Below are 8,159 nucleotides of genomic sequence, written 5' to 3'. Positions count from 1 at the left end.
TTACAGACTATTTCGAGTCTGATAATCTGAAGTTCATTATTTGAAAACATATATGATAGTACATTTTCAATATTCCTTGTTTATTTTTTCCTGACACAATATGAATATGAACAAAAAAGTTTAACGTTCAGTTACATTATAATACTCTTTAGTTAGGGGTGAGGCACAAGCTGTGATTGGTGGAGTGGGATAGATGTCCACAGTTCATTTAAAAGGTTGTAAGTTTGAGTCCCACCAAGAGCACATTCTCCTTGCTGCTCAAAAAGAACACCAATTACTGGTTAGCTCCACATAAATGGTCTAAATATCGGCTCACAGCTGTCTTTACTCATAAAAAGGACTGTACATTGCTTCATTTTGAGACTGTCATATATCATTCAAGGCAGCAGATTTGAAACAATGCAAAATATTCAAATTAAATGTTAACTCTAAGAAAATGACCAGACTAGGCACTCGCAAAAAAGCACCTGGCGAAATAAAAACAATATGGAGTAGTGTATACTGAGATAACTTCACTTATGCACCAGTCAATTGTAACCACAGCCCCCCCCCCCCCCCCCCCCGGTCCGGGGAATAGCCGGGACTTTGACTTTCGATCCAGCAAACCCCGGGTAAAATCCCCGCCCTGCGGGACGAACTGATGGTTAAACCCCGGCCAAATGCCCCCGCACTCCAGAGACTCTATATAAGGCCCAATCTCCGCTAAATTTGGCGCTATGACAAAACCACTGCGGTCACCTTGCCCTGCGGGGGCACCTGGAAAGTAAAAACACGGCCCTTATCCCCGGTATACCCCCGGACCTAGTGGGGTGGGGCCGTGGTTACAATTGACTGGTGCATTACAATGAGGTGCTTGGAGTTCCATGCTGGCGATACGTTTCAGTGTAGTGACCGTGGTCGACAAAGAAGTGATCCATCATGCGGAACTCGCGCTCTGCCCACTGGGTTATCGTGTGACAGCTGTATTCACCGCGATACTGCTAAAACGAGTAGATGTTCTTCGGCAACAAGCAAAGAGACACTACCACTGATCTGTAAATGAACACAATTTGATAAACTTTGAATGATTACATATTTACTTCGCCTTTGTAAATTGCAACAAGGATGGCTATGGCAAATGTCGATATTGATTACCGAAAGGTTGAGATCATTGCACTTATTATGACCATGGAAGAAAACAAAATGCATTTGTGCCAAGAACAAATATATATAGCAAGTTAAGTAGCTTTTGCCAATAAAGTCACAATAAATGTCAGCTTGCCACAAGTTTATTCTTAAGTCATTTACATACAGTCGTTGCTACAAATGATAGAATTAATAAAAATCAAATAAAGGTAGCCATAAAAAACAAAAGTTCAATACCTGTGGTTTGCAAGGTTTTCGATGTATGCCTTATGAACTTCTTCTTGATGCGTCTATCCGTACATACGCACACTAGACTATGTGGACCTTCTCTACATCTACAGCTAGCTCTTCTGGTAAAAGAGGCTGAAATGTAAGAATATATTATCATCATCGTTTTGTCATATTCTGATTTTTTCTACCAAAGACTTTATGACCTAAGAGAAAACTTAAACAGCTTCAAGAAAGAACCCACTGCTTTGTCTGTATTTCTAAGTTAATTATGTGTCATACTCATCAAACGTTCATTCACACTGATGGCACTTTGTTTAAGTTTCTTCAAAATTTGCTACATAATGGCCAACATGAAAAAATAACAATATGCTTGAAATTTTGAGAACACACAAAAACTATGAGGAAATGGGCGGTTATTATACCAATGCAAATTACAAGAGGAAAAAAGAATTGATGGTCGATAATGACCAAATACAATAAATTGTCGTCGATTTAAGGCCCAACTCATCAATTTTTTAACATAATTGATCATCAGAACATCACTGTTTATATTTCAAACATATGGTGTTATTGTTGTCAACATTTAGCTCTTAAAAAAACACTGGCTCAATGTTGAATATCTGTATTCCCCCTTTCCCCTTTCAGTGATGAGCCAGTGTTCCAGCCAGAAAGTTCACACCTATCATAACAAAAACACAAGCAGTCATCAAAATTAGACGTCGAGATGAACAAGCCCGAATTCTTATCCTTTTGCTTGGCATTAAATTTTTGAACAAGCCCAGCTTAATAAAAGTCAGAATTTGAGCAAGCCTGGAAGACAATATACCAGTACAGGGCATGTAAAGGGTCATGCAATGAAGCTACCTTTAAAGTTTCATTGAATTTAGCCTGGTAGTTTAAGAGTGTCTTTTTTAGCAAAACAAGAAGTCAGCCATTTTGTTGTTGTTGATCAATCTCAATGCCTTGTTGTATTTTTGTAGAGGGTCATGCAATGAGGCTTCCTGTAAAGATTCAGTGAATTTGGCCCTTCGGCGCTTGCACTAATCGATCAAGGCGAGCCAGGTTCTACGTTATTTTGAAAGAACAATGTCTGGCTAGTGTTTGTGATAATTCACATCTTGAAGAATTTTCGTCATATACCGTTTCTCTTCACAAGAATACCGGTTTAAATGTGTATATAATGGGCCACTGCATCTATGAGCCAGGTATTTTGATTGTAGCTTACGAAGTTCAAGGAGAATTGGTCCTTGTTTACATTTTCCCTTGGCGAACATTCTTCACTTATTTCATGTTCAGGCGCGTAGGAAGGAAATTGACATTGGGGCCGCTGAAGGAGTGGGCTCCAGAGGGGTGTCCCCTACGGTCGTTTTTTTTTAATTTTAAGCATTGAAAGACTCGATTTCCAGTGAGTTCAGGTTTTATTTTCATGTTTTTATCTAAACCTTTTTTGGTTAAAGCAGTTGATAGATATAAAACTATTATCATTTAGTAGCATTTATTCTTATTTGCGCAGTCTCACAATGTATGTTAAATAACAAATTAGCGCAGTTTACCTCTTCATAGTGCAGCGCCACGAATGACTTTGGAACCATTGCGAGTTAAATGCCATTTGTTCAGTTTTTTTAGTGCCAAAATATCTTTTAGGCTGATTTGGAACGTCCATTTTAAAGTCAAACTTTAATGTGACGAGTTTGAAATAATACATATTGCTGGCTAATCAATGACAGTTCTATTTTAACGAGTAATTATATATATACTCTTTATTTCCACTTTTCAGTGCTTATACATATAAGTTATTGACATGTTAAATGGAAAGAATAAATAATGAAATATAAATATGTGAACAAACAAAAGTAGTATGGTGTATGATAAAACATGTAAACACAATAGTAGAAATAAACCCCTAATTCACCCATGTCATAAATGAATTTGAGCGTCTTATTGAACTACAGTTTTTGAAAGATCAAAAACGATACAAATAATTATTGTCTTATTGCCTCTTCTTCCACTAACACGTCTTTAATAATCCGACGACTGTTTTCACGCCATTCACACGCAAATTAGCTAGATGGTCACAGGTTTAATTATGACCTGGTGACCAATTTATTCAATATCGTGTCAGACTGGTATTGATATATATGTGCGTAGCTTTATTTAAAATACTATTATTAACAAAATCGGTATCAAATATTCGCCGCCCCATTGCCGTTACTAGCCAGAATATTGGGGCCGCAACCGCGGCCCCTGCAGCCCCAGCTCCTACAGCCTGATGTTACAGATTGATTGCTTAAGCCTTTAAATGGTACACACACTATCATTCATCTTTTACAGGGGCGAAGCTTCCTTTAGGCACTGTAGGCACGTGCCTACACATTTTTCTCAAAAATGAAAATAATAAATTTCAAAAACGCAATAAAAGATGAAGGGTTAGTGAGGTAAGGGGTATAGTGTCAATCTGCAGCGAACCCATCAAATATGAGAATAATTCCGCATTGAAAAACACTATTTGAACCCTGTTTTATCAAAGAAAAGAATTCCGGATAATGTCATATTGTTGACGTCGAAGGTTTTCATAACTGGTTCGAAGTAGTGTGGTAACGCGACCAAGGAAGTCAGATCAAAGTTTTTTGAGCGCTTGATTTGAAATTGTAACAACTTGACATGGCCCACCAGGACCCTCCATATCCGGATATTGGCGGTTCTAGCATCTGTGCCACTGATGAGGAAACTAAGCGACGTCTTCTGACTGAAACCTGGTTGTATTGTCTGTCCTACCCATTTCCATTTCGGTATGTGCCTACTGCATTTCTGTCTCATAGTTTTTAAAATTAATGCATCTGACCTTGCGACATGTGAACAGCGTATGACATAAAATAATTCAACAGACAGAAATATGTATCATCTGCTTTTATTGCAGAATTTTAATTTAAATTTGCCTTTGATCTTATTTATTTTTGAAAAATAAAATGTTTATTGTTTTACTTACGAAACAAATGCGTTAAATTAATATGTACGGTACTAGTTTAACAATAATATAACTGGCTAAACGAATGTGGTGTAGTGGTATAATGTTTGACTACCACACAAGCGTCACCAGTTCGATTCCTCGATCCAACATATAAATTTAAAAAAATATATTTTTACCACTCATAATACTTTTGTAACCAGTTGGTGTTGTTTTTTTTACTTTCGTCTGTATGTCCATCCGTCCGTCCGAAACCATTTTTCTAGAATTACCTCAAAAATGTTTAACACTGAAATATGTTGCTTTACAGGACATTTGGAGGCAAACAACGAAAACTAAATGGTAAATGGCTATTGGAGAACAAATGGTTGCGGTATTCTAAGTCAAAGGATGCGATATATTGTGTGAACTGTTGCCTGTTTGGAGGTACTGATGGCTGAAAGAAGATGTTTTCATCTGGTATGACTGATTGGAAGAACTTGTCATCCTTGGTTAAAAGTCATGAAAATGAAACTTGTCATAATAATGTTTCCGCTCGAGCTAAAAGTTATCAAGACATACAGTTTGGAAAAAGTGATTCTATTAACAAGAAACTGTCGGACTCCGCTAGGACAACAGTGGAGAACATGACATGTCTTGCATAGAATAATTGAAATAATAGTTATATGTGCAAAGCAAAACATACCACTACGAGGGCATACAGAGGAAACTAGTAATTTTTACGCAATACTTACTGCATTTGCACAAAATGATGATATTCTGTCGGAGCACCTAGCTAGCGCACAATATAATGCCAAGTACACTTCCCCTGACATCCAAAACGAATTTATTGACATTTGCGATAAACAAGTCAAGGAGAGGTTTCTTAGCGACTGTCTGAACTGTCCATCCTTTGCAATAATTGTCGATGAAGCTACCGATAAATCAACTAAAGAACAGTTTTCGCTCTGTGTCAGACTTGATGACAATAAGGGTACAGTAAGGGAGGAATTTTTGGGCTTCGTTCATTGTGCCTCTGTCAAAGGAATTGCTTTCAGCTAATGAACAATGAGCGAAACGACCAAGAAGTGTGGGGCGCTCTCTTTGAAAAAGCTACAAATGTTGCCGCGGAATTTGATATAATCCCGTCAAGACCAAGAAGGGCTGGTAGGCAAAATCACCGCGCTAACCCGGATAAAGATACAGTTTCGGACTATTGGAGAATAACACTGTTCAATGTATTCCTTGATCATTTGATACAGGAAATGGAGACCCGCATTTTAAGCAATGAAGACCGCTTTGCGGCACAGTATCTTCTGCCAAACCATTTGCCAGGTCTACAAGATGAAATGCTTCCGTCCATATATGCCGCATATGCTCCAGATCTCCAGCATTCGTTTGAAGCTTTCGGTAACGAAGTTGCGAGGTGGAGAGTTCGGTGGAATATCGCAGAAAGTAGACCACCTTGGCTCCCAGATACGCTCAGACAGACGAGCAAAGATTTGTACCCGTGTATTTATGACAATGCCACCGACATCAGCATCATGCAAATGATCGTTCAGTGCTATGAAGCGAATCAAGAACTATTTGCGGTCAACCATGAGCACAGACAGGATGTCATCGATGGCATAACTGCATATTCACAAGGACATGGACGTCAACATTAATAATGTTATAAATACATTAGCTTTGGCCTTTGCTACATAAAGTGTTTGTACGATTACAATCTAGTTCCGGTTTCTTAGTCTGATTACTTTTATTTACATGGTCAGTTATATATTCATGTCATTTATATATTCTGAATACTGTACGGAGAGTTTTTCAATAATCATAAATTTATTTTTTGTTGAAAATTTTAACTGCTCTAGAACAAGTATGGAATATACTTTTCAGCTTGACAAAAACTGCAAAATTATAAAATTTATTTTTCTATTAAAAAATGCCCCAAAATACAGCTGCGGCTATATAGGATTTCAAAAATTTTCGCGTGGGCATGCCCCTGAACCCCCTAGAACAACAGCTAGGGCCTACACATTGATTTTTGCCAAGCTACGCCCCTGTTTTATCATCACTTATTTCTGATTTAAATGTATATAAACATTTAGCAGTCGAAAACAGGTTGTTCCAGGAAACCATAATGCACCAATTGTAACAACAGCCACCCCCCCTCAGGGAATAGCGGGAACTTTGACTTACGGTCAAGCCAACACGGGTAAAATCCCTGGCCTGCGGAACAAACTGCTGGTAAAATCTACGCCAAATGCGTACCCCAGTTGAGGCCCATTCCATACATTTTTTGGCATGAAGACAAGACCACCAAATTCACCCGTCACTGCGGGGCCACCTGAAAGGTGTATATACGGCCCATTTTCTAAGCTATCCCTTCTATACCACAGGAATTTGACTCCGTGTTTGTTCAAAAATGATATATTAAGTCATTATATGACCAAAAACTGACAAAAAACAACAATTTCGGACAAAGACCTGGTCACTTATACTATCAATCTCTATTGATAGTATAAGTGACCAGGTTTTTGTCCGAAATTGTTGTTTTTTGTCAGTTTTGTGTCATATATTAACTTAATATTACATTTTTGACCAAACACCTGTGTTTTATACACCCCGGCCGTGGTGTAACCATTCACCGGTGCAGAACATTCAACAGAGAAAATATTCGTGGTTAAATTTTTGCATGCTTGATTATGACACTTTTGAAACGAGTGCAATTTGTATATCAATCTTAAGATTATTTGGATTTGCGCACGAGTTATGTGAGCATCACTAGTTGTGGCTAGAAGTTGTCTGCAGTTGGTCAGGCAAAAACTACCTACTCACCGGTCATGTGACTGACGAGACAAAACGTCTCGATTTGTATCGGTCGATAACACATAGCCTAGGTTACCTGCCCTTACTTTCTGTTTACTCTATGCCTTCAAGGATATAATATAACAGTTTATTGTAGTTTTTCAGAAGGGTTGGTAAAATTTTCGGACGTGGTAGCCATTACATATAATCTTCAGCCAATTCATATTTACAAGTCAATATTTATTTAATCAATAATTCATATTAACCAATCAAATCAGTTAAATTAACAAACTATACTTAAAAATAATGTGAAAACAACTGTCAGCTGTTTTTCTGCCAATGGATGTCAGATAATTTTTATCAGGATTTCTAGTCATAAACTGTATGATGATATCAAGAAATTTTAGAATTGCTATTACAAAATTACGTATTTGTTCCCACAATTTAAGAATACATACTAGTATATACAATAGACAAGAAAAAAACTTGCGTCATTGTCAAATATATGACTCTTCTGAATAAGAAGACAAGTATCACATGTTAACCTTATGTTCTGTAAAGACAAAATAATATTAACCGTTATAATAGAGTTAGACCAAGTATGTTTAAACTTGTACAGCTGTTGAATACACAAAATAAATCTGAAGCGTTTATGGTTGGTAAATATATATACCTATGTAGGAAGCATTTATGCTTCGATACACTTTAAAGGGTACATCTACAGGTCAGGCGCAACCCCAAAGTAAATTTTGAGGGCCATGGTTGCAGGCATGAAGTTATCACTCAAACATCTTTAGGTCACTAGGACATTGATGATTCCTAACATCAAAAGGTGTCATCTACTGGTCAGGCACAGCCTTCATCGAGTTATCACTGGGAAAAGCTTTGTTAACTTTTTGGTGTTAAAGGTCACTGTGACCTTGGTCTTTGACCCAATGAAACCCCAAATCACCATTGGTCATCTACTGGTCAGGCCCAACCTTCATTTCAAATTTGATGACCAAAAGTCCAAGAGTTGAGTTGGCTTCAAGGTCACTGTGACCTTGATCTTTAA

This window comes from Mya arenaria, chromosome 9 (assembly GCF_026914265.1).
Source record: "Mya arenaria isolate MELC-2E11 chromosome 9, ASM2691426v1".
Taxonomy (NCBI): Eukaryota; Metazoa; Mollusca; class Bivalvia; order Myida; family Myidae; genus Mya; species Mya arenaria.
The sequence above is the reverse complement of the archived record's forward strand: the minus strand, read 5'-3'. Positions refer to the sequence as shown.